Genomic DNA, 27760 nt, shown 5'->3' on the forward strand with positions numbered 1-27760 from the left:
AAGGCAGAGCAAGCAGTGCTGTGAGCCCAAGCGATTTAAGAACAGGGGCAGCTCTTCATATATTTGGGTTTTTTGCCCGAAAATGCCCACCTGGGTGAAAATGCTCCTCTACCCTGATGGTAGGGTCACATCTTCAGGGATTGGTTTTAATATCAGTTTACCATTCCTCACTATCTGGTAGTCTCTGAAAACTTCTGTGGATTGCAGCTCTTCAAAATCAAAATGAGAAGATCTGAAATTGAAGGTCCACAGCAAAGGAGTAGGGGAGGAGGCCAAATGGTGGTAAATTATGGGTGGGGAGATGACCAGTCTACAGTGTGGGCAACTTCCTCTCAGTTTTATTGGGAAATGTGAACCCAATGTTACATTAGGATTTTTTTTTTAGTTTTTTAATGAAGACTTATAATTTCAGAATATTACCAATGAATTAAAAATTGTTTATGAAGAATTCTATTTGTGTCCAACTGCACAAGATCTTAACACACCAATCAAAGACCTCAGAATGGTGTGTACAGATGATTTCTTAGTATTCAGAGACTTTGTGCTATCTTTACTTTTATGTGGGAGAATGAAAATTATTGTACTTCCTCATAAGACACTGTCCACAATGACACCATGGCATACAGAGTGAAGCTAGAAGCTCTTAATTGAGCTCCATTTCTAGTTCATGGTACCCATATAATTCATTCCTACACACCAGTTCTCTTACTCGGAGAATGGCAACACAACTGTCTTCTTCACATCACTGGGCTATACAAAATATGTTTAAAGCTGTAAAAGCAACACAAATAGGAAATTACCAAGGATTATTGTTTGAAGATGGGAAATGAGACTAATTCAGGATCAAGGAATTACTAAGCTTGTAGCAGCAGAAATCAAGGCTGGGTTCTCTTCAGTGAAGTGTGTACAGTACAGTGGTCAGGAGAGGAACTATGATGCCAGCTTGAATGAATATGCAAACAACGTCTCCTGCTTGGTGGCCACAACCTTGGCAAGGGCCTCTGCTGCTTCATTTGGGCTAATACGAGTTTCTCCATTACAGTATTGTTTTGCATACCCTTCAGGCTATCCCCAGTAAGTCCCATCTACTGGTGTTTACGATGTGGGATTCCCTCCCCACTGTGACTTGCTTCTTACCACTAGAATACGACAAAGGCAATGCAGTATCATTTCAGTGATGATGATTCACTATGTAAGATTCCATGAGAAAAGATAGGAGTTGGAGACACTACTTGTGACCTTGGTGAAGTAATCAACTATGCATCAAAAGTTGGCATGGCCAGGCAATGACAATAGCTGCTGGGGTGGCCTCTAGAAGTTGAGAATAGCTAATAGCCAGCAAAAAGCCAGGGCCCGAAGATGGGTTCTCACAGCAACCTGAATGACTCTGAGACACATTCTTCCCCAGATAAGTCTCTAAATGAGAGTACACCTGACTCAACACTTTAAGGTAGCCATTCAATTCCAAGAGCAGAGGATCCAGTTGAGCTCTGCCCTGACATGTGCCCTGCAGAAACTGAAATAACCAACATGCATTGTTTAAACTATTGTGTGTGTGTGATCATTTTTAACACAACAATAAAAACTATTAACTCCCTTATATTATCATTATGCATATCATGAGTTAATATTTGTAAATTACTCCCATTTTCATGATATAAAGATGTTATAGAATCACATTCTGGATGCCCAGTTTATTGTCAAATATTGGTTAAGTAGCTACAGCTTTTGTTTCTGACTGTGATTATCCCAGAAATATGTGCCATCCTATAACTGTTCCAAACTTATGAGACAGAATATTGTACAGCAGATCTCATTCTTGTCCTCACCTGGTAATTGAGAACCCATTACCTTCACTTCCAAAAAGAATTTCTGAGAAGTCTTTGGGTTACTTCTATGTATAAACTAGTCAAGCAACTGTAGCTGCACCTAGTATCTGCCACATTCTTCCAGAGCTGCTTACCTTCCACTGGCAGTCCAAAAGCAAGTTTACATGATGCTGTACCCCAAAATATTCGGGGTCTCAGAGAAATCATGGGTTTCATGCAAAAGTGGAAACAATTGCTTTGTCTCATTCTGTACATTTGTCATCTGGTCCTGAAAGTTGCATGGTAAATTCTAAATATCTTGCCCATCATCTTACGAAAACATACTTCTGACCTCTTTCAAAACCAAAGCTCAATATAAGATCCATTCTCTTTCCTTGCTTCCCAGTCACTTACTACTCTTTTTTTTTGCTTAATTTCTTTTAACCCTTACTGCCTTAGTTAAATCTTACCTGATTGCCCAGAATCTCTTTATACCCTTTTCATAATTACTCATTTAACAGTTTTCCAATCAGCTAGAGTATAAGCTTAATAAGAATATTGTCACTTGTGACTCACATTCATTAGTGTATCCCTAATATCTAGCACTGCCCACAGAATATTAAAAATGCTTAATAAACTTGTGTTATTATAGGAAGCTATATTTTATAGAATAAATTCCAGCTCAGTAAGGTTAAGTGGTTTCCTAAGATACAGAGTGATAAAGGAAAGACTTAGCTTTGCCCAATTCCAGAAACTTTGATCTTTAACCACCATAAATTAATATCATAGTCTCAGGTTTGCTTCCCTTTTCATCACCTGCTGAGGGAGAACACAATTCAGACAAATCTGCAGGAGTATTTCGTGCTTAAATCAGAATAATCAACTGGTTTGACTGCAAATGAAAAATAACCTAGATATATGCTTGGAAATATAACTTCCTTGTTACAGAAAAGCTTGTCATTTTCTTGTTGATTTTGTTAAGTCTAAAGCAGAAAAGTTTCCTGGGCTTTTAGAACACCATAATAGACCAAACAATTTTCTGTCAGAATCAGAAAAGTTCCAAAGTACAGCTCCAGAATGACGCAGAGGAGGGCTTCACAATTACTACTTGAGGACAGGCCGGGCATTTGTGGCACGTGGATTAAGTGGAAGGTAGAAGAAAGTGCTACACCCTGGAGTCCAAGTCAGTTATCCAGCAGGAGATATTTGAAAATACGTGACATTTTTAGTAATCATCAATACTGGACTCACTAACCATCTTTCATCCACTCAACCTTTACTAGGGCTTATTCAGTACAGGGGTATTTTCTGGGTGCTGAGGATACAGAGAAGAATGCAACAGACTAAATTATTGCTCTCATGAAACATACAATGTGGTAGTGTAGGAAAAAATATAATAAACAGACAGAGAAGTATAAAATAACGCCAGAAAATATTAAGTGCATGAAGAAAAACAATACATGAAGAACCAAAAGAGGCCACTTTTTCTAAGCATGGGACGGAATTAGGATTGCATGTGATTTTTACAACCATTTCAAAGTAGATACCAGTGCTTCTGTTCCTGAAAAGTACAAGATAACTTACTTGCGCAAAAAATCAGATCAAACCCAAGCTGATCCTATGTGCCAAAGCCCAGGTCCTTGTGACTAACATTTTCCAGTCCTGGGGATTTGTGCTTATCAGAGCTGGGCTGGCTCAGCTCTGGCATGTTGCTATCATTTCTGCTCCAGCACAATCATTCGTGAAGTTTTTATGGTATATTACATTCTTAGCAAGCTCTGGGAAACAGATAGCACTGCTTTCCTAAGGAGCCTGCACACTATTAGAAATGTAGAGTAGTGTGGGGATTTAGAATGTGACCGATTAGACCCTGGATAAGCAGAAAAGGCAGACACAGGAACTGGGATGAGAGCTACAGTGAGGAGCAGAGCCTATCTGCTGTCCCCCACAAGCTGGAGACCCAATGGCTCAGCCCTGCCTTGTTTTGGATCCTAATTTTTTCATGTACTCTCATTAGCTTCCCCACCCACCTTGTCCTTCTAATGTTCCTCACACCCACTCAACTTACTCTTGCCCCAGACTTTCTACTACCCGCCACATCTGAGTCACTCTCTGACTCATCACAGGTCTTTTCTTCAAATCATAATTACTGTCTACAAGCATACTGTCTATTTTTTTTTGATTCCTTGTTACTCAGTAGTTCTACTTAAACAACTTTTTGACAGCAAGATGTCTTTGCTTGCCTAATTCAGTGTTATCCCAGTTCCTCAAAACTGTCGGTGAAGACACAATGCAAGCCCTTAAAAATATGAATTGAATAATTAAAAGAAACAGTGAGTAAATGACTCTCCGTGCTTGACAAATCTGAGGAGCTTGATGCAGATATAGCGGCCTGGGTTTAAGAGAAATGTTCATGAGGTTCAAAGCAGGGCCTGAGCAATATGCAATGGCCAAAGGCTGAACATTAATTCTAAGGTCAAAGAACCCATTGTTATATATTCAGGAACTTTGTGAGCTGTTAGCTAAATACAGTCATTATAAAAATTAGATAAGTTAATAATTACAGAAATTATAGTTAAATAAATACACTGAAGTACTCAGAACTCATCCCTGTAATTCCTATTTTACCACTGCTCATTTTTATCCATGCATTAATGATTTTTATATTGATTGTACCTGTCTGGAGGAAATACTCAGCAGAGAGTGCTACTGCACATTCCTTTCCATCTGTATTAGCACTATCATGCTGGCAGAGTGGAACTGGACAATGTAGGAGTAACTATCAAATGGAAATTGCCAAATACCATAAGTCAGGAACTGGTCCCATTGGAGGGTCCATGTTGAATATTCACCAGTACACCACTGTACATTCGGAAGTACAAGAATTGTGGCCAGAATGGGAAGATAAAGGGCTCAGATCTACCATGCCAATCACTGTTAGGTGATTTGATAGTTTCTGAGCCTTTTCTGTTTGAAACTCCATTAACTCCTACTTGGAGCTTTCTTCTTCCTTGCCATCCCCATTGCTATTTCTGCCCAAGTCTAGCTCAAAGGAAATGACTAGTTAAGCAATGAGATTATTACTAGGCTTTGATTAAGAGAATTTATAAAGGGAATATCATTATAAAACAAAATAGAATAGAATAGAATAGAATAGAATAGAATAGAATAGAGAACTTGAGGAACATTATCTTGGCAGTTGCTTTGAGGAGCTCAAAGGAGGATTTTGCCTGAGTGATGGCTCATGCTATACTGAAACAGGCATAAGAGTGCAGCAACAAAGGCAAGTTAGAAAGGTAGTAATGATTGGGAAAGGTTCCCTATCAAAAGCAATGGAAAGAAAACAAATGGATGCAGAGGCAAAGAGAAAATATACTTTGGGGCACTCTGGGTGGTTCTGTTTGGCTAGAACAGTGGCTCTGAAATTTTTTTAGGCTTGGAAACTCTCCAAATTGTTAAAATAATTGAGGATTGCAAAAGTGTTTCTTTTATGTGAGAATACACCTATTAGTAATCACCATATTAAAATTTAAAATTTACAACTTCAAAATATATATTTATTGTAAAAACAATGCTTCTGTATGTGATAAACTAAATAGTTTTTATGAAAAATATCTTTTCCAAACAAAAACTCGTGAGAAGTTAGCATAGATTTACATGTCTGAACATCTCTTTAATGTCTGGTTTATAGGAGACAGCTGGGTTCTCAAATTTACTTTTGCATTCAGTCAGTTGCAATATCAAATATCTTGTGACTCTCAGAAAGCATCAGCACAGGAAAACATCAATGAGAAAATCAGAGTGAATAAAGCAAACAAAGTGTTAGCATTGCAAAATTACTTTAAGCTCAGTCCCTCCTGACAGGTCCTGGGGAACCCCATGAGTCCTTGGACCATACTTTGAGAATCTCTAACATGGAGAATGAAGTTCAGAGTGTTCAATGTAGCAACTGATGGGTGGGAAAGATGAGGCTTGAGAAAGAAGTTGGAACTAGGAAGCATCTTATAGACTTGACAACTTAAAAACAAGAAAGAAGAAAGTCTTAAAAAAAAAAAAACCTCTAATGAGGACAATACATTAATATATTAGAAAGGCTAACAGATGTTTGGGATAGGGGATCAATTAAGAGGTTGTGACCATAAAGCAGATGGTATACGAAAGAGTCCTAAACCAAAGTGATGCCAACCGATATGAACAGCAAACAGAATTGCCAAGCAGAAAGTAGGTAGACACAGAAGGATACTGCGATGAATTCTGTGTCAAGGCAGAGGCAGCTGGGCAGGTGACTGACTTCTGCGTCAGGCAGCTGGATGGAAGTTGAGAAGCCAGGAGGGAGGTGAGGACCCAAGAACATCTCTGGGATGGGAAATGACTAATTCCACTTACTACATGCAACTAGAAAACTACATGTTTTCTAGTAGACAGTTGACTGGTGAGGCAGAGAGAACAGAACAGGTATCTGGGCAAAGAATAATGTGTATTGAGGAAAATTAGCCAAGGCTAACAAGAAAAAAATGGATTCAATTGTAGTGACAGTGTCTCATCAGCTTTATAACATGGCAATAGAACAAATGCGTGCAAAGTTATCACAGTACCTGGCACATAATAGTCACTCAAATAGTCTTTTTTTGTTTTCATTTTTAAATTTTTCTCTAATTCTCAAATAAGCCTCAAAGGTGGTCTTCTTGCAGCACATTCACACGTAGTGATTGTCATTTGGGATAGTGCAGTATATGAACTTAAAATGGATGACTTAATTTTTCTCAGGCTTTTGGCCAAGAAAATTAACAATGTTGGAAAAAAATAATGTAGCTATTTTACAATGTAATATCATAAATAGGAAAAGTACAAAAGCCTATTAGGCAGACAATGAAGCATCTGCAGCCACACCATTCAAAAGCAGAGGGAATAAGGCACTGAATTGCACAGCTACAGCAGTGAGTCTGCTTCTGATCACAACGCTCAGCCCTGCTCCTGACTGGATGGATGCTGACTGGTAGGCGTACACGGGGGGAAGAAGTGTGGTTAGAATAGGCTCATGTGACTGCTGTCTTAGTCCATTTGAGCTTCTGTCACAAAACACAACATTCTGGGTGGCTTGTAAACAACAGAAAGTTATGTCTCATAGCTCCGGAGGCCAAAAATCCAACATCAAGATGCTGGCTGCCTTGGCCTCTGGTGAGGTGCTCCCTGGGTACCTCCTTGTGCAACATTAATACAATTCCTGAGGGCTCCATTCTCATGACCAAATCACCTCCCAAGGGCCCTGCCTATAAACGTCATCACATTGGAAATCAGGTTTTAACATGTTCATTTGCAAATAGGACACAATCGTTTAGTCCACACAGCTTTCATTCATTCATACATTTACTCCACAAACATTCATTGAGTATCTTCCTAGAGACAAAAGGGGATGCCAAGTCTTGTGGGCGTTGGAAAGTGGATGGGGACTAGGACACTACCTTGTAGGAATTCATAGTTTATCATTAGTAGGAAACTTTTTTTGAGCTCTTACAATGTGCCAGGCATCATTTTAAGTTTTATGTACATACTAGCCTTTTGCTCTTCCTAACAAATGTAAATAGTACATGTTATTACTACAACTCTCATTATACAAATGGGAAAACTGAAACAACAAGGAATGAAGGTACTTTCCTATGTCCAAAGGCCAATGTGCTCCAGTTGGGCATACTACCACAGAGTATGTCTTCTGTTGTGGATCCAAGAATGTGCCAAGCGGGTAGAGACTTATAGGTGCCTGTGCATGAGACTGCTCAAAGCCAGAGGCATGAGGGGCAGAGTATTGGAAAATGAAGAGGAAAGTATAGAGCCATCCTTGCACACATTTGCTACTTCATAAATATCCGTGGGACAGCAATTTGCAAAGGAAAAATCTGAACACAAATACACATGTAGTGTGTAGGTCAACGCTAGAGTGCCAAAAGTCAGGAATGCCAGGTGAAGAAGTGTAACTATTATTTCTGTAATGCAGTGAGAAGCCCAACACTCCTTAAGGCAAGGAATGCTGCAATACAAAAAAATGGTTTAGAAAAATTGATGTGGAAGATGGTGTAGCAGAGGAATCAAAGGAGAGAGAGAGAGAGAGAGAGAGAGAGAGAGAGAGAGAGAGAGAGTGAAGGCAGGGAGAATACATGATGAGGCCTTTAAGTTTCAAGAAGAGGTAAGGATTGGCTTATCTCTGCATAGCATATTTTCCTTCTTATTATAAAGTAATATATGTTCACTGTAGCAAATTCAGAAAATATAGGAAAGTGAAAAGATGAAAAATACCCTCAAAATCAATACACCAAGACAATTACTGCTAGCATATTTATTTAGCTTCAGTTATTTTTCTAGGACCATATTTTCTAGATAGCTTGAGAGATAAAGAGTGGGTGGACAGATAAAACTGAAGGGAAAAACTGGAATAACATGCATCTGATTTGGGATTCTGGGTTTTCTCGTTTATCTTTTCTTTGTCCAAGTCAGTATTACTTTTCCCGTGTCATTGAACATTTTGTTAGGCAGCCGAGTATTGGGGTTGATTGAAATTTGAAGGAAGCAACTTGAAAATCGTTGAAAGTTTTGCTTTTGTAACTGTAAATAGTGCTTCAGAGAACATGCTGGACAACATCCATATCGTGTCTCAGAATGTAGTCTCAGGCTCAGTTTCTAAGAGAGAAGCTGCTGGTCAAGAGTATGAGAACTTAAGGCTCTTGATCCGAATTTTCAGACTACTTTCTGGAATGACTGTAATAATTTACATATCCATCATCCTTAGACAAAAGTCCTGCCACAGATTGTGTGTCCCTCTGAGTGTCTAGCCCTGAGTGCTGCGGCTTAGGGCAGACCGCAGTTTCAAATTAGATTTCAAATATTTTGACTAGGATTACGTGTCAAATCAGGACACCTCTTTCTTAAAGCCAGATTTGCTCAGTGGATTGGGAATTGGAGAAATGACCACTTAGGTTGGAGTAGACATGAAGACCAACAATATTGAGTGCTTGGCCTGACAGGGAGGACTGCAACTCAGAGAATATTCTTAAAAGAAATGGCAGGACTGACTACTTCTCAGGCACTTTCTTGTTAAGTTTGTTTCAAAGAAGGGAATCATGATTGTTTGGGTCTTGGTTACTCTGAGTCTTAATCCTTTTTGTGTCTCCTGACAAGCTATGATATGACTACCTTACTTTTCATTACGAGCTCTTAACAAGAAAGAAGAGGAAAAGAACATCACAGTTGCTTTAGTTTCTTTTTTGATTGGTGCAAGAATAAAATTAGAAATCATGTGAATAGCTTATATATCCTCATCTCTTTGGTCCTCAAAGCATGGAAGATCGAGAGTTTGTCTGAAAAATTACTGAGAAGGCCTTTTTCTTTCAACCAAATGTGATGTCTGATTTCATAGCTCTGAACATCATAATCTCATTTTTTTAAGATTTATTTTTATTATTTTTTTATTGGAAAGGCAGATATACAGAGAGGAGAGACAGAGAGGAAGATCTTCCGTCCGATGATTCACTCCCCAAGTGAGCACAACGGCCGATGCTATGCCGGTCCAAAGCCCGGAGCCTCTTCCGGTTCTCCCACGCGGGTGCAGGTTCCCAAAGCTTTGGGCCGTCCTCCACTGCTTTCCCGGGCCACAGGCAGGGAGCTGGAAGGGAAGCGGTGCTGCCAGGATAGAACCGGCGCCCATATGGGATCCCAGGGCGTGCAAGGCAAGGACCTTAACCACTTGTGCCACCGCGCCGGGCCCCATAATCTCATTTTCATTGAACATATGGAAGGTCCCTTATTTCTTCTAGCACCTCCTCAGGGTTGTGTCCTGCTTCATTCAATGTACTCGGACAGCATGCCACAATTGTGGCTCTAGGTGATGATGAAGAGCAAGTGAATTTGATTAGTATTAACTCTAACCCCATGGATTCTTAGATTCTAGCATCTTAATCCAATATGAATGCCCCATGGGGAGTATTTGGAAGGTAGAATACCCTCTTTCCTTTTAATTTCCTACAAGCAAACTAGTACCTTTTCATGGTACCTATGTCTATTCTAGGTGCTCTACCATCATTATCACATCCAATGCTCAGAGAAGCAAGTGTTACTAATAGTGGCCGAATTGACAGATGGATGAAATGAAAGGGATTTAATTTGGGCAAGGTCTCACACACACAGTCAAAAAGAGACAGACCTACAGACTGCACATGTCAAGTCAGCCTAGCCCCAGAGAAAGTGCCCTCAACCAGCATGCTATGCTGCCACTATAATTAAGGCTTTCTCACCCAGCTTTCAGACAGTTCTGTCCACACAGCTTCTCTGTATCAGATTAAAATAGGATTAAAAATGTCTTATTGGTAAAATAACTTTTTCCTTTATTGATCTTTTGTTGACTGTGTGAGCTTAGGCAAGTTGACTTACTCTCTGTGCCTCAGTATGCATGTCACTCAGGAATGTTAATAGTATGCATTTCACAGCATCATATAAAAATCTGATGAGTTAGCACAAGTACTCAGAATAGCATCTGACACAGGAAACTACCCCTCCAATAAGGTTTGTGGTTACTATTATTATGTTACATATGTATTATAACATTATCATAATTATATGCCAAGAACTGTTTAAAAACACCAGGGAAATAGTGTTAGGTGGTTTCCTCCTCTCAGTTCCAGTGCAGAAATGATTTTCAACAAATAATGACACATGATAAACGCTCAGTGTTAGAAGGGAGAACTGCAGGTTGCCTTGGGAACAACTAATATCCTGCTCTAACCAGAGCTGATCAGGAAGCCTCCCACGGGAATGTAATTGAACATGGCAGACACTGAAATCACTGTTTTTGTCCAGATTTTTCCTCCTTTGTTTTCGCTGTTACCTCTTCTCATTTTTCACCTTCACTGTGAGCAAGTTTGTTAAATCCAACTCCAAAATATCCTTGGCTTCTATGCAATAAAATGACCACCCTGAGTCACCAGCTTCTTCCCCTTGCCACTCACAGGAGTCTCCAAAAGCCTGTGCTGTTCTTTCTATCATGCCTACCAATCATTCTTCATATAGCATCCAGGATAATATTTTTTTAAATATACCTGCAAATTCCAATGTTTCAGTAGCTTCCACTTACACCTAAAAGCAGCATTTTTTTACTCAGGGCCCATAAAGCTCTGATGATCTGCTTTGCTCATTCTCTCTCTCTTTAAAGTATTTAACAGCTTTTGCTTTTGAAAGATACAGGGAGGGAGAGGAATAGAGAGCAACACACACACACACACACACACACACACACAGAGAGAGAGAGAGAGAATCTTCCAGTCTGTGTGTTACTTCACAAACAGAATTGCCAGGGCTGAACCAGACTGAAGCCAGGAAGCGGGAGCTTCATCCAAGTCTCCCACACGGGTGGCAGAGGCCCAAGTACTTGGGTCATCTTCCACTGCTTCAGCAGATGCATAAGGAGGGAGCTGAATTGGAAGTGGAGCAGCCAGGACTACAGGTGGAGGTTTTTCTAACTACACCCACAATGCCAGTCCCGTGCCCAAATCTAATATTTCTCTATATCTACTCTGTGTCCTAGGAACCCTGGTCTTCTTTCTCCTCCCCTCATCATTGCTTCAGGGCCTTTGCACGTGCTGCTCTGTCTGGAATATCCATTGTTACTATTTAGATCGCTTCCCATGTGACTCAGAGGAGATTCAGCTTATTGCATTTTGCCCTCTCCCAACCAGCTACCACTCTCCAGAGGGTCTCGCATGCCCCACTGCTCTTTGCTTGCCTTCTAACATGACAGGACAGCATCTTGTTTATGTGTTGATTACTTCTTTCTGCTCTGCCTCTCCAGTGCTGGCAATGTGAGATTCACAGGAGCAAGGGAGTTTAGCCTTCCCTTTACTACTCTCCCCAGCATCTAGAACTGTGACAGGCAGTAAGGACTTACTAAGTATTTGTGATTTAAGTGACTGAAATCAGTTTAAACCACTCCCTTAAAGAGAATTAAGGATCAACCAAGTGACAATGAAGGGCAAGAGTGTTTCAGCAGGGCACAGTATGAGCAAAGACCTGGGTTGGGAAGAGCATGGCATCCTAGGAAACTCAAAAGAAAGCAGGTGGAAGCCAGAGAACCAGGAAGGGCCTTGTTCAAGGTGAGGCTAGCATCTGAGTAAGTCAGAACATGTCAAACCCTGTATGTCATGCTAAGCATGGTGGACTTTTGTAAGTACGCAGAACAAAATGTTTTAAGGCTTAAGCCATGAATTCAGATCAACTATTTTTTTTTTAAATCCTTTGTAGCCAGCCCAAGGGTTTAAGAGTAGATACATAAAGTCAAGGCTTAAGATCTATTTCCCCGACCTACTTCCTGAGAAAAACCATGTGAGCTAAGCGTAGTTGTTTCCAAGATGTAAATTTTAAAAAGAGATTCTGGGAGCATAAACAAATTGTTGAAGGTCACTGACTCTATGCAGGCCTGTCCTGGCTTAAAGCAGCTATGAGCAGAGGAAACAGGGAGGGCCATAAGGGGACCACAGGCCAGATGCCCTTGGCAATGCTCAGCCCTCCGCCACCCTCCTAAAGAGGCAGGGCTCCAGCGTGATGCATGTCAGATCCTTTCCCTGTAATCAGTCTTCTACTTCCTATGAACAGATCCTCATGAATCTTGTCTCTTAAAGTGCGTCTCTGCTCTGTGAATGTTAACAACCTTCGTTATGTAAAAAGTGTGGCCTGTTGCTGTCGGTGGTGATGAGTACATGTATTACAACCACAGTGTGGTAAGCGTGATCACCATCCTGCCATCTGCCTCCAACAAGGTAGGGCAGCCTTGCTCACCTGTGATTGATGAGTTCGCTGCTCTGGTTTACTGCCAATCACTTCTCCCTTGCTTCCCACCTCTAGGAGAACAGTGTAAGGTCAAGACCCATGGCTACTGCCGCAGAAAGGAAAAAACAGTTTCTAAGCATGTACTATGTGCCAGGTTTCAGGCAAGATGTTGATATCATTTAATTTATATACAGCAATTCTGCCCTCTTTCACTGATTGAGACCTGAAAAACATTTTTCAGGTTAAACACACACACACACACACACACTAAAGACTTAGCATGGTGGACAACAAATAGGGTAGTAGAGTGCTAACATCTTATCACTGAAATTGTGTTCCTAGACACGGATGCCTGAAAGCAGGAGTGGCAATTCTTATTTATTAATTAAATGGCATTCTTATTTTAAATAAGCATTTATGAGGTATTGTGGCTGTAACTTCAACCGTTCAAAGTGGGACAGTAAAGCTAGTAAGAATTTCTTCATTTTTTATCATTTCATGTCTAGAAGATTCGTTCCTTCCCTAGAGCTTAGTATCCTTAACATGACTTCTTTTCTTTCCATATGACTTTGAGAATAGTCACCTGTTCACGTAATGGATGCAACTTGTAGCAGCATCTCTTCAGCATGTTGGAATTGCATCACTACTCTGGTGCTTTGGGGCCTTTATAAAAGTATAAGAAGAGTCACTGTTACATTGTGCAGTCAAACTAAGAACTAACAGGTAGTGAGCATATTAGGATGCATATGTTCAGGATATACAGGATGGAGAGGGATGGTGCAGAATTTTACCACACTTTGAGTGACATGCTAATTAAAACTTAAGAATTGCTTATTTCTGGAATTTTCTATTTAATGTCTTTCTAACTGGGGTTGACAGCAGCTAAACTAAAACTGACCATTGAAGCTGCAGACAGGAGCTTCTGTATTCTCTCTTCTGATTGCCCCTGTACCAGCTCCAACATCCCTACATCACATATTGAGTCACTTTACAAGTGACCTAGCCTCCAAGTTTGCTCCCAACTTTCCACCCTCTGTTACCATCAGAGACTTTCAATAGGAGCACAAAGATGGATGCGTTTTCCCTCTGCTCAAAAACATTCCCTGACTCTCCATTACCTACAGTTCTCTGTCCTATAAAGAATACAAACCACCAAGCTAGACTGACAAGAACAAAAAGATGCTGCTAGAGCAGTGATAGGCAATAATGATTCATGATGCTTTTGCTGGTGGAGCAGTGCTGGGAGCCAGAGAAGGCTTCCCAGAGGGGAGCTGAGCTGGACTCAGAGGGTAGAGGATCCTCTTAAAATGATGGCTGCCACATAAGCCAAAGTACCATAAAATGAATGCTGTGACTCTGGCAGCACCCGCTCCCCCCCACCAGGACACGTGACTGGTTGTTATTGCATCATGGAATCTTTTGCTCAGGTCTCTAAGGAGCAGCCTAGCAACAAGCAATGATTTGTTACCGTGAGGCTGTCAGGCAGTCTATCAGAGGTTAGAGCCATGTGAACTGCATGCTGATTTATGAAATGAAATTTCTCCACTCTTACAAGCAAACAGATTTAGTTACACAGTTCGGATGGGGTCTTGGGAAAGGCAGCCTCCAGAGAGAGAGAGATCAAGGCTAGCCCCCACATCAGCCCAACACCACCTCTGTGGGACATGGAGCATTGATTTTGATGAAGGCCATGCAAGTCACAGGCATGAGGCTGGGACAGAGTGGGCAATGTGACAGGGGGAATTATTTAGAAAATCAGACCTTGGAATTTGAATGCTGTGATTTAACTTTTGCCTTTTACCTCTATATTTGGTTTGGGGGAAATGAGGCTTAAGGAAGGAGTGTCTGTGTCCTAGGAAGGTTAAGGAGATACCGTGAGGGTCCTCAACAAAAAGGCTCAAAGAAAATGGAGCTTCATCTGTCTATTGAAGCATTTCTTAGCCCATAAAGGGGCAAAAATGTCCTTAGCATTTTCCTAGTTCTGCTTGTTAGGACCAAGAACTCTACATAGGAATTAGCTCTGAAGGATAACTAATAAAGACCTTCCACATGCACTCATCTGCTGTGCAACTTGTCTTCATGAAACTAGGCAGGCTAAGGGTCACTGACAATTTCAGATTTTTCCTTGAGAATAGACCTGGCCCAAAGTTTGGAGTCACCAACTCCTTGGAAACAGAACACAAATGTAAACTTGTGAAGGGACAGGAAACAGAATAAGCTTCAATTCCTGCATTCATCCAAGAGTAGAATTCCCACTGATCAATGCAAATCAACCTATCCTTGGGTTCTCAGGCCCCTTGTGTGGTTTCTGTGTGTCCTTCCATGTTCTCTGCAGGCTGGATCAGCCCACCAGGCTCACCCTCTCATGGACACATTGTTTCTGTGGCCTCCTCACCAAATGAGGCATACACATCCTCCAGAGCATTACCTAGTTGGTGCAGGAAATAGCAGCTATGGGGAAGATGATGGGAAGGCAAAGCAGATAAGCAGGGCATTCAGTACAGGAGCCTACAGTCAGATCTTGGGGAGAGGGACCTTCCTTTGTGTGAAAAAATGGTGTAGATAAGAAAATCCAAACTCCAGGAGGTTTAGACAATCTGAACAAATTATAAAATACAATTGAGAAAGAACATTAATCTGCCAATTGCATTCTTTTCCTAAACTGAACTTAAGCCTAAATATTTTATAAATATTTTACTTTCAAGATGCTTATGGTAATCCACCTCCTCCCATTCAAACTGAAGACTGTTATGCTAATTGAAACCCTAACCACTCTTTAATTTACTATTCTGGGAGCCTCCAGTCCTTCTGCCTCCACTCAGCCTGAAAGAGCATCTTCATCTAAAGAAGAAATAACCATCTCTTCAAACCCTTCAATGGCTCTCTGTGATGGCATTGAGACAATATAGTAAGGCTGCATTTAGAAGTTATTAAAACTTCTAATCTAGGTGTTTGCTATGAAGGTATTTTATGGGTATGATTGAAGCCCATAGTAGGTGACTTTCCGTAAGGGCGCTGCTTCTAGATAATATGGGTGGGCCTGACTCAGTGAGTTGGAAAGCTTTAAGAAAAGAGTGGGGACATTCCTAATGAGGAAACTCACTGGAGACAAGGACAACAGCTTCATTTGCAGTTTTTCAATCTGCTTTTTCTGATTTGCTGTTCTTCAAATTTTGACTTCAAATTTTCAGCTTCCACAATGACATATGTCAGTTCCTTGCAGTAACCCTCTTTAACATATTTTTCTTTCTGGATCTGTTTTTTTTTTTTTTTAGGTTAAACCCTGATTTTTATATCTATACACAGAAGATGAAATTCAAAGGGTGGAAGACTTCCTGACTTGAGGTGTTAAAACAAAGCCTCTGATGAATTATTAGCTGGACACTAGCTATGCTGAGCCAGAAGTGAGCTCATAGAAGCCAAGCCTACATTTTTTTTCAATAATTTTTAAAACGTAACTGAGCAAAACACCAGGGATTTACACGGTGGGGGAAAGAGATCACAGAATTAGTTCAAACAAAGTATAGAAAAACAAACTAGCAACAACAAATCCTTTTGGTGAAATCAGAATCCAGGATTGACACAAATTACCAAATGTTCAAGGCTGGTGTTGTGGCATAGCAAATAAAACCACTGCCTACAATGCTGGCATTCCAATTTCGAACTTAACAGGGGCATCAAAGCAGCATTCATTTTCAAAGAAGTGAAAGAAACATGCTTAAAGACTGACAAAATTATAAAAACTCACTGGAATAAAGAATACATAAATGGATTATTGGTAAAATACAAAATTGAAATTCTACGTTAAAAAAACTGAAATGAAAAATTCATGAGAGGGGCTGGTACTGGGTGTAGTGGGTAAAGTGAGAGCTATGGTGCTGGCAATCCCATATGGGCAGCAGTTTGAGAACCAACTGCTCCACCTCTGATTTCTCTCCCTGCTAATGGCCTGGGAAGTGCAACAGAAGGTGGACCATGTACAAGGGTCCCTGCCAACTATGGGGGAGACCCAAAGGCTGTTCTAGGCTCCTGACTTTCTGACTTTATGCTGACACAGCCTTGGCCATTGTGGCCATTTGGGAAAAAGTGAGAAGTAGTAAAACAGAAGATGGAAGATTCTCTTTCTTATTGAAACTATGTATTCCAAATAAATAAATAAATAAATTTTTTTTCAAAAAACTCAGGAGAGTGCCAAAAGCATATCTGAGCTTGTAAAAGAAGCAATAAATTTGAAAAAATCAACAGAAAGCATAATTTTGGGACGTATTTTTCAAAATATCTAAGCTTTCTTGATCTTTTCTAAGATCTTTTCATTCTCCCATTTGTTTCTCCTCTAATCTGATTTTCTCCCTTCTAATGACTTTTGGTTTAGTCTGTCCTTTTTGTGGTTCTTTGAGGTTATGTATCTGAGACTTTTCTTTTTCTCCTAAGGTAGCATATTTAGTGCAAAATTCCCTCTCGGGACCACTTTTGCTGCATTCCACAGTTTTGGAATGCTGTGGTTTCATTTTTACTTATCTGAAAGTGCTTTTGATGTCTCTTGACTCCTTCTTTTAATCATTGGCTGTTCAGGAGTATATTTTAAATTTACTTGTGTTTTTACAATTTCCATGAGTCTTCCTATCATTAATTTCTGATTTTACATCACTGTACTTAGATACTTGAGATCATCTCAACCTTCTTAAACTTTTAAGGCTTGTTTTGTGGTGCAACAAATGATCCATCATTGAGAACATGCTATCTGCTCTTGAGAAGACTGCGTATTCTGCTGCCATAGGGATAGAATATTCTAGGGAGGCCATTAAAGCCCAACTGGCCTCTAGCATTATTCAAGACGTCTATTTTCTTATTGTTCTCCTTTTTAATTTTAATTTTTTCAATTTTTATTTTTCATGATACATTTTCTTAGGCTCATTAATCTTTATTGACTTTCCTTTCCAGTGATCTGTTCGCTTATGAAACTGTGATGTTAAGATTTCCTGCTGTTACAACACTATTGTATTACTGTCTACAGTTCTTTTTGGCTTCACTTATATCTGCTTTACATATTTATCTTTTAAAGATTTCTTTATTTACTTTTAAGTCAGAGTTACAGATATAGCAGGAGAGTTGAAGAGGAAGAGAGAGAGATCTTCCATCTGTGAGTTCACTCCCCAAAATGACAACAATAGTCAGGATTTGCCAAAGCCAGGAAGTGGGACTCTGTTATGGGTGTCAGGAGCCTGAGTGCTGGGCTTTCTCATGCTGCATTCCCCAGACTATTAAGCAGGGGTTTCTGTGGGACATGGGGAAGCCAAGGTGAGAACCAGCACCTTGAAAATTTGGGTTTTTTTCTCTATAAATACAGCCAACTCTCCATTATTTTGGCTATCACTTCCATAGTATGTTTTTGCTATGTTTTCATTATTAAATTTTTAAAAATATAACAGAGAGAATATATGGTATTTGTTCTTTTGTGATTGACTCATTTCACTAAGCATAATGGTCTCTAATTGGGACCACCTATTCGTAAATGGAATAATTTCATTCTTTTTAATAGCTGAATAATATTCCATGGAGTAGATGTACCAATTTCTTTAACCACTCTTCCTTGGACACACATCTGGATTCTTTCCAAGTCTTTGCTATTGTAGATCGTGCTGCTACAAATATAGCATTACAGATCCCCTTCTCACATGCAGATTTCACCTCTATTGGGTATATTCCTAGGAGTGGAATAGCTGGGTCATATGGCAGGTTTATTTGCAATTTTCCAAGCACTCTCCATACTGACTTCCACAGTGGTTATACTAGCCTACAACCCACCATAGCCTACAACCCACCAGCAGTGAAGGAGGGAGCCTTTTTCCCAACATCCACACCAGCAGGTATTGTTAGTTGAGTTCTGAATGTAGGCCAGTCTCACTGGAGTTAGGTGGTACCTCAAAGTGGTTTTCATTTGTATCTCTCTTAGGGTTAGGGAGCCTGAGCATCTTTTCATATGTCTGTTAGCCATTTGAATCTGTTCTTTTGAGAAATGTCTGTTCATTTCTTTTGCTCGTATTTTTACAGGGTTGTTGCTTTTTTTGCTTTCCCTCGGTTCTTTTTTTTAAAATGTATTTTAAATGTTTTAAAATTTTTTTCCTTTTTTCCATTTTATTATTATTATTTTCATTTTATGATACAGTTCCATAGGCTCCTGGTATTTCCCTTATCCACTCCACAATTCCCTCCCCCACCCACCTAGTTCCTCTATATCATTACTAACATATAGTTCTTCATACACAGTCATAGGTCCACCATTGTGGGCATGGACAATGGCAGAGTCCAGAATGCTATTGTCAAGATACAATAAACAGTTTCATTGTAAGTTCATCTTTGGAAGCAGAAATGCATACTACACTGCATCCTCACATCTGGATATGTTAATCTCCATTTCACAGCTACTGTACATCCCCTCAAATGAAAAGTCATGATACAAAATCAACAATAGAAAGAAAAATAGAAATTTACAATGCCATGAAGTTAAATAACATGTTACTAGATATGACAGTCTCCATTACACAGCTACTTTACATTCCCTTAAATGAAGAGCCACAAAACAAAATCAACATGAGGGAGAAAAAAGAAATGAACAACACCATGAAATTAAATAACATGCTACTAAATGACTAATGTGTAGCTGAAGAAATGAAAATCAAGAACCTTCTTGAAGAAAATGATGTCCACTAGTCATTGAATGATTTAATCAGAACAAGGTGTTTTGAAGAGATGAACCTAACCGAAAACATCAAATTCCATGTGTTTCCGTGCTGATCTATGTTGATAAAGTGTATCTCCTACAGATAATAAACAGATGGGTTTTGTTTTTTAATCCAGTCTACTAATCTATGATGTTTGATTGAGCTTAAGCCATTTACATTCAGGTTTAATATGTATGGATGGTACTTTGGTCCTGTCATTTTAGGAATGGGTTGTTCATTGGTTTAGTCTTCTGTTGTCATTTTTCTGGGATGTTCTTCCCATTTGCCTTTGGTTTGGGTAGGTGCTATTCCTCTTCTCTGTCAAGAGAACATCTTGAAGTATCCTTTGTAGGACAGGTTTGAAAGAGGCAAATTCTTGTAACTTTTCTTTACTGTGGAAGAATTTTATTTCATTTTCAAAGACAAAAGAAAGCTTTGGTGAATATGCTATCCTGGGCCGACAATTTTTTTTTTCTTTTAGAATCTGGAATATGTCACTCCATTCTCTTTTTGCCTGTAGAGTTTCCTGTGAGAGATCTCCTGTGAGTTTAATTGTCATACCTTTATATGTCAATTGATTTTTTTCACGTGCACATTTAAGGATCTTTTCCTTATGTTCAGTTGAAGAGAGCTTGATGATCATGTGTCTTGGTGAAGATCACTTTTTCTCAAGCCTCTTAATAGTTCTGTGCATCTCCTGGATGTTGTTTCCAATTCTTTCTCCAGATTAGAGAAATATTCTTATATTATTTCATTAAATACATTTGCAAACTCAGCTTCTGTTTCTGCACCTTCTGGGAATCCCATAACTCTTATATTTGGCCTCTTAATAGTGTCTTTTCCCGGAGTCCAGCTCCAGCCGAGTTCGGAGTTCGGGAAGGGTGCATGGAGTCGGCGATAAACAAAGACACAGACACTATCACTTGATCTATTCTCACAGCAGCTCAAGAAAAAGCTGTCCTTTTTATTTACTCAGACACCTTACACGCTTCTACAATTCTTTCTCTAGATTAGGGAAATTATCCTTTATAATTTCATTAAATATATTTTTAAAACCAGTTTCTCTTTCTGCACCTTCTGGGATTCCCATAATTCTTATATTTGGCCTCTTAATAGTGTCTTTCAATGCTTGAATATGTTTTTTGGCCTGATCCAGCTCTACTTCCAGCTTTTTGTTTGCTTCCCCCTGGTAACAGGAAATATCTTCCAATTCTGAGGTTCTTTTTTCTGCTTGCTTCATTCTATTTTGGAGTCTCTCCGCTGTACTTTTATTTTGCTCTACTGTGTTCTGAATTTCTGATAGATCAGCCTTGATTTGCTTTATTGCTTCCTTAAATTCTTTGAACTCTTGTATGTGCTTCTCATTGTTGTTCAGAAGCTTTAAAATGCATTTTCTGAATTCTGTGTCCCTCATTTTCTCGATATCTTCCACAGTTAACTCTGGGGTTAACATAGGGTTTTGTTCCTCTGCAGGGGAGTTTTCAGTAATAATAATTGTGCCTTTGTCTCTTCATTTGCTCTTGGTCATTGTATTTCTGGTTATCAGATTCTTCTTCTTGGGGCAGGTTTCTAAGCTGTGTCACCCACAGGTCTACAGTTCGATTTTACTTATTACAGTTGGTACATAACTTTTTACTTGCCAGGTCTGTGTTCTTATGTTAGATTTCCACAAAGAACACCATAGCCCCACTCCTGGCTCAGCAATCTCCACCTCCTGTGATACCATGCTGAGGATGCCCCATTGTCTCTGCAACCTTTCTCCCATTTCCGGTTGGAGCAGGTCCCAGAATTAGAGAGGCACCAGGTGTCCTATATGGTTAGGTTGTTGGTGGTGCTGATCTTGTTGGGACCTGTTGGACATTAGGTCGGGGTTCCACACGGACCTATTTTGAGCTGTGCAATGCCACAGTAGGTATTATTTTCCTGCAGGAACAGTGCCATCCACAGAACTCAGTGAATTCTTGTGAGCTCAGCACATGTGCAGTTCATTGTTGTCCCCTGCAGTCCTAAAGCATTTGCCACAGTGTACAAAATGGCGCCTGACATACCACTACTACAGTTCTTGATCTGCTGGAGGTCAAATCCGAGGGCTACCCAGACCTGTCTTGCGTGGAACCTGTAAAATGCCACGTTGATGCAGTTCACTGAGTCAGAAATGAGTTTACTCCCAGCTCAGTGAATGCTCAGTCCTTTCCCTAGCTTTTGCCTCCTTACGCAAAATGTCATCCAGTTCTGCTCTAGAGGGCTGACTGGACTTTGAATTCCACGCTGTTCTGGCACTGCCTATCTGTGATCTGCTGTTCTGTCTCTGCTCCTTGTTCAAATCAAACGGACCAGCAAGGAGGACAGTTCTTTGTCTGTGTTCTCCTCCAAGCTCCCAGTGAAAGTCCCTTCCCACCTGGGTGCTGGTGGAGTCTGACTGCTGGTGGAGTTCAGATTGCTATTAGCTGAAAGCTAACACCACACCATTGTGTCTGCTGCCTTCCTGTGTCTGTCAGTCTCCAGATTCCTCTCTGTTGTTGTGCTGTCCTCTCCTATTTCCTGGAATGTGTCCTCTCTGCTTCATCCTGATTAAATGTTTTTCTGTCCGTTTAAACATGTCCTTGCTCTATTCTGTCATCTTGATTCTCAAATCATCCCTGGGTTTTGAAGCTCTTTGTGAATCCTGGATATTAGTCCCCTAGCACTTGACTAGTATGCAAAAATTTTCTCCCATTCCGTTGGTTGCTTTTCACTGTGTTAATTGTTTCCTTTGCTGTACAGAAACTTTTTCGTTTGAATCTCTGTTATAAGGAAACCAACATGGAAAATATAACTCCAATAGTCCAACCCATATTGGTTTTTGATTGTTTGTTTTTTTGGCTGTATCCCATGTGTTTTGATGTTTTTTATTTCAGTGTGGTTCATTCTAAATAATCTCTTTTCTCTAGTCAAATTCATCACGGGCTCATGAATTATACAATGGCATCATTTTTCCCAAGAGACTTCTGTGTTCCCTTTTTGTCACTCATGTGTTGGTTATTGAGTGGCACTTTTTTTTTTCATGATACTGTAAATTGTTGTTGTTTTTGTTGTTGTGGCTATTCTAACTCATACCAGTTGTTGACCTGGTTTCATGGCTTCTCACTTAATGGTAATGTATAGTGATGGAGTACTGGGGTCTCTCATATACAGACATTGGGATACAATGGAACATGCATCCCTACATCCAGATGAAAGATGGAATCCCAATGAAACTGTTGGACCTGTGTATACAATGGGATACTGGACTGTTTGACATTGTCTGTATTAACAATGTCAGGGTACACTTAAATAAGAGACTGACAGAATTATGATTCCTTATGAAGGACTACACTATTTTAACAAAATGGGGGCAAAAATCTGACGTGGGGTGGGAGTTTGGGGGGGAATCCCAGCCTACACAAAATTGTACCTCACAATTCAAAATTCAAAACAAAATATATCTAAAATTTTTAAAAATATATTTTTATTTGAAAGTAAAATTTTACAGAGTGAAAAAGACACAGAGAAAGATCTTCCATCTGCTGGTTTACTCCCCAAACGACTGCAACAGCCAGAGCAGAGCCAATTTTCAGCAGGAAGTCTATTCCCAGTCTCTCCCACTGGTGCAGGGTCTGAGGACTTGGGTTATCCTCCACTGCTTTTCTCAAGCCATTAGCAGCAAGTTGGGAATAAGCCATCGCCCATCTGGGATCCTTTATGTCACAACACCAGCCTGCTGTTGACTATTAGGTTTGCGATCCCCTTAGGTGTTCAGGTCTACACAGTACCAACCACACTGATGGCTCAGAGTGTATATAACCTGTATCGGCAGCTGTGGATAAACAGTTAGATCCCCCACGGGGTAGGAGTTGGAAAAGCAATTATCCCTCACAAATGAAGGATTCTCCATAATTCAGGTCATTAATTCTTATTAATCAAGCCAAACATACAGCTACAGTCAATAATAGCAATACCAAGTATACCTTACCTATCCTACTTCTCAGTTGACCGCATTGCAAAGGCCATGATCCGAATCAGTAGTAAGACAACAGTTGAATCTGAGTTTGTAAGAAAATCTAATGCCATTTTAACAAGATTTTTATCAGCAAAGCTGGAGAAGGATCAACATCAGTTTGAGCTCATTTCTGTGGTATGTCCTGGAAGAAAAAACCTATAGAGACAGATAGTAAATTATTGATTTGGGGAAAGCTGAGAATGGGTACTAGAATGGAAAATGGACATAAGGGATCTTTGGAGATATGGAAATGTTCTAAAATTCAATTGTGTAATGAATAACAGAAAATTCACTACAAATCATTGAGCCCACACTTGAGTTTACAAATGATTAAATTTCATAATCTATGGATCTATATCTCAAGCTGTTAACTTTTAAAATGTGAATCAACTTAAAAATGGTGCATAGAAAAAATATTGAGAAATGACTAACATAGTTTGAAGACAGACTTGAAGAAAATTTCCAGATAATAGAGGCTGGGCATCTCCCTTGTTCCATTCCTTTGAGTTCCATTCCAACATGGCTATTCCTTGATGCTAACATGCTGAGTGGAAGACAAAATTAATCACGTGGAGTCTCAGTGGCAGTGGCTCATCCAGTAACTTGTGACAACTGTAAATTCATAATTTCAGGAACCCATATCCCAGAGACTTGGGAGAAAAATCATAGATGTTATAATTCCATGTTAAACTGAAAAAGATCAAGACAGTGGTAAGAAGTCAAATGCTGTATCCCTTATCACTGTTCTGAGATGACTAGGAAAAACTCACCCAATACAAAATCATAAATGTAGTTGAAAATATCACCCTGTTCTCTGTCATTCTCCATTCATTTTCAGGATTGAAAGGTGTGAGAAATATCTGCTTCCAGCACAAGTTCAACTATTCTTAGACAATAAGCAAGCCAAACTATAGAAGTCTTATGAGAGATCATTATGTAAATTGCTATTATTTGTTTGCCAAAAAATATGTTTACTGTAGTGGAACATATTTTCAGCCTGCCAAGATGTGAGATTCTCAGTTCATTCTTTCAACTCTCCATCTGTTCAGTGCTCTGCCACTTCTTTCTTTCAGCATGGACTTGAATTTTCTGGCACTGTAACAAACTGATACTAACTTAAAACATGTTTGAGCAAACATGTCAGTTTGAAGCCCTAACAAGGGAAGACATCAGTTTAAAAATAGCCCTTAGTAAAAGGAACATGAATTCTCTAAAACGGAGACAATAATAAATATGAGATTTAGGCTGAAGGGCCTATGGAAGGAAGGGTAATATGATTGGTGCCTTACAAAAAATTTATCAAGACAAAATATCAAAGAAATCAGTGTTTTACAGATGGATAACTCATTTTTAAGAAGGGACAAGAGGATGTCGATAATAAAGTCCACAATAGCAGATCATCTGCACAATATGCAAGGAAATAGTATTCTTGTTCATGCTGTCATGAACAGAATGGCCAACACAATAGAACCCATGAGCGGTTCATATCCTGCAACTCTAACTAAAAAAAAAATGTAACAAACTTTCTGCTCATTGGGTGCCAAACTGATTGTACCCAGATTGGCTGCAATTAAGAGTAAAGCTCTTGATGGAAATTTTAAATGTGTGATGAAAATGCTGAAGTACTTCTTTGATGAATTGTTGCAGAAGAAGAATCACAGCTTTAGCACATGATCCTGCAGGTAGAGCACAACTCAGGCAAGAGCTACCAAGAAGTGGAAGTGGTCCAGTCAAAGCAAGAGCTGATCGAGCACTATTACTATCATAACAACAATTTGGGAGGGCATGTTGCTTGCTGATCTTCTAGAGGGACGCAGAAGACAGCAACTGCTCTTCTGCAAGTATTTTAAGAGACTTTGTCAGGGCTTTCACAAAAGAAAGCTTCAACAGAGAGTTCTTTTCAGGTATGACAATGCAGAGCATACTCCTCTCAAATAAGGACAAATTTATTAGGTATCATTATGTATCCACCATACAATTCTTATTTGTCTCTGGCTCCTTTTTTTGCCCCTAATTGAAAAAACAAACAAACAAACAAACCAAACAAAACCTTTAAGGGACAGCACCATGGCACAGCTCTAGTATCCCATGGGGAACTGCTTCAAGACTTGGCTCCTCCATTTCTAATGCATCTTTCTGTTCATGGCCTGGGAAAGCAGCAGAAGATGACTCAAGTCCTTGGACCTCTGCACCCACATAGGAGACCTGGAAGAAGCTCCAGGCTCCTGACTTCAGAACAGCCCAAGTTTTGGCCCTTTTGGCCATTTTGGTAGCAAACCAGAATATGGAAGTTCTCTGTGTGTGTGTTTTCCTCTTTCTCTGTAAATCTTTCAACCAAAAGTAAATAAATCTTAAAAAAAAAAAAATCCTTACCACGGGCCCAGCACGGTACCCTAGCAGCTAAAGTCCTCATCTTACATGCACTGGGATCCTATAAGGGCATCAGCTCTAATTCCAACAGCCCCACTTCCCATCCAGCTCCCTGCTTGTGGCCTAGGAATGCAGTCAAGGATGGCCCAAAGCCTTGGGACCCTGCACCCACCTGGGAGACCCAGAGAAGTTCCTGGCTCCTGGAGGGCTTTGGACCGGCTCAGCTCCGGCCACTGTGGCTACCTGGGGAGTGAATCTTCCTCTCCATTCCCCCTCTTTCCAATAAAAATAAATAAATCTTTTAAAAAAAATACTACCAAAAATCCCTTAAAGGCACTCATTTCCAAATTATAATGTACAAAGGCTACACCGACATGCTTAAATTCCCCAAAATTTCCAGTTCTTTGGGGATGAACTAAAAGGGCTGGTATCATCCCTTACAAAAGTGTTGCAAATTTGATGTAACTTATGCTGAGAAATAATTTCTAGATTTACCTTTTTAAAAATATTTAGATATTTATTTGAAAGTTACAAAAGAGGGAGCGATACAAAGAGAGAGCTTCCATTCACTGGTTCACTCCCCAGAAGTCCCCAATAGCCAGAGCTTGGTCAGGCTGGAACCAGGAGCCCAGAACCATGCAGGTTCCAGGGGCTCAAGCACATGAGCACTCATCTTCTGCCTTCTCAGGTACGTTACCAGGGAACTAGATTGGAGTACAGCAACCAAGAGTTAAGCCAACACTATGATATAAAAGCAGGTATCCTATGCTACAACTTCAACCACTGTGCCAGAATGCCCATCTCTCTTTATCTTCTAATTCCCTCCATGAACTTTTTGAAGTAGTTCATATGTTGCATATCTATATCTAATTATGGCATATATATAGTTATCAAAATATATTATATTCAATAAACTGAATTTCTAAAAGTATGATTTGCTTTCCTATTTTTATTCTAAGTAAAAGCTATCTTCATGATACTGAGAACCAATCAAAATATTTGTATCATTTTATGAAAAAGAGTTTTCTACCAAACAAATTTACATACAAGAGCAATGTGAGTAGGGAAGTTAGGTCTTTAGTTGTGGCCCTGGTTGAGATTCATCATTTTAGGTTTCCCTTTTCTCATCTTTGAGATTTTGTGAAATATTTAAGGAAGATAACATGTAAAAGTGCCTCGTAGGCATAAAATCTACAAGTCAGTCTTTTTTTTTAAAGTAAACAAAAATAAAATTAATAAGGCTATTTGTTTAACAGATAACTAAACAACAGTCTTGTAGAAAATACTAGATAGACTCATTAAAATATATTAATCTTTTGAGTCAGAATTCTATCTTTGCCATCTTCAACTTTGTGACCTTGGCCAAGTTATTTCATCAACCTGAGCCCCGTCCACACTGACAACAAACAGGAGATTAATTCTTCATGTTTACACTTCATGAGGTTATATTCAACAAGGTTGCAGTGCAGTTGAGGTAATATTTGTCACTAAAACAGATACATCCCCAATTGTTAGTAGACTGAGAAAGTGAAAGATTATTTCTTGTTCATAAAAGTTTACCAAAAAACAAAAATCCATCGGTGGAAACGGACCAAGATTTCTTTATGCTATGAATCCTACAGCATGAACATATAGTTACTGGGGTGGGGGTGGGCAAAGGGAGGTGGAAGAGGGGTACACACTTTCTAACCATGCCTCTGCTCAAAGTGTGAGCAAGGCTCCACTCCTGAAAATTCTAGGGGAGAGTTTATTCTTTGACTTTTCCAACCTCTAGATGCCTTGACTTATCACTAGGTCAGTTTATCTTCTGCTTCCTAATCCGTGTTTTTTCCTCTAGCTTTAATCTCCCCACTTTTCTCTTACAAATACCCTTTGATTAGATCCGTACAAATAATCCTACAGATAATCTCCCCTTCTGAAAATCCTGTCCTTAACTACATCTGGAGAGTCTCTTCTGCCTTTAAAAGTAACACAGTCACAGGTTCAGGAGACTGGGGTGTAGACATCTTTAGGAGGCATCATTTTGCCTATTGTGG

The sequence above is a fragment of the Ochotona curzoniae genome, unplaced genomic scaffold (assembly GCF_017591425.1).
Source record: "Ochotona curzoniae isolate NIBS_2020 unplaced genomic scaffold, NIBS_Ocur_1.0 contig_291, whole genome shotgun sequence".
Classification (NCBI taxonomy): Eukaryota; Metazoa; Chordata; class Mammalia; order Lagomorpha; family Ochotonidae; genus Ochotona; species Ochotona curzoniae.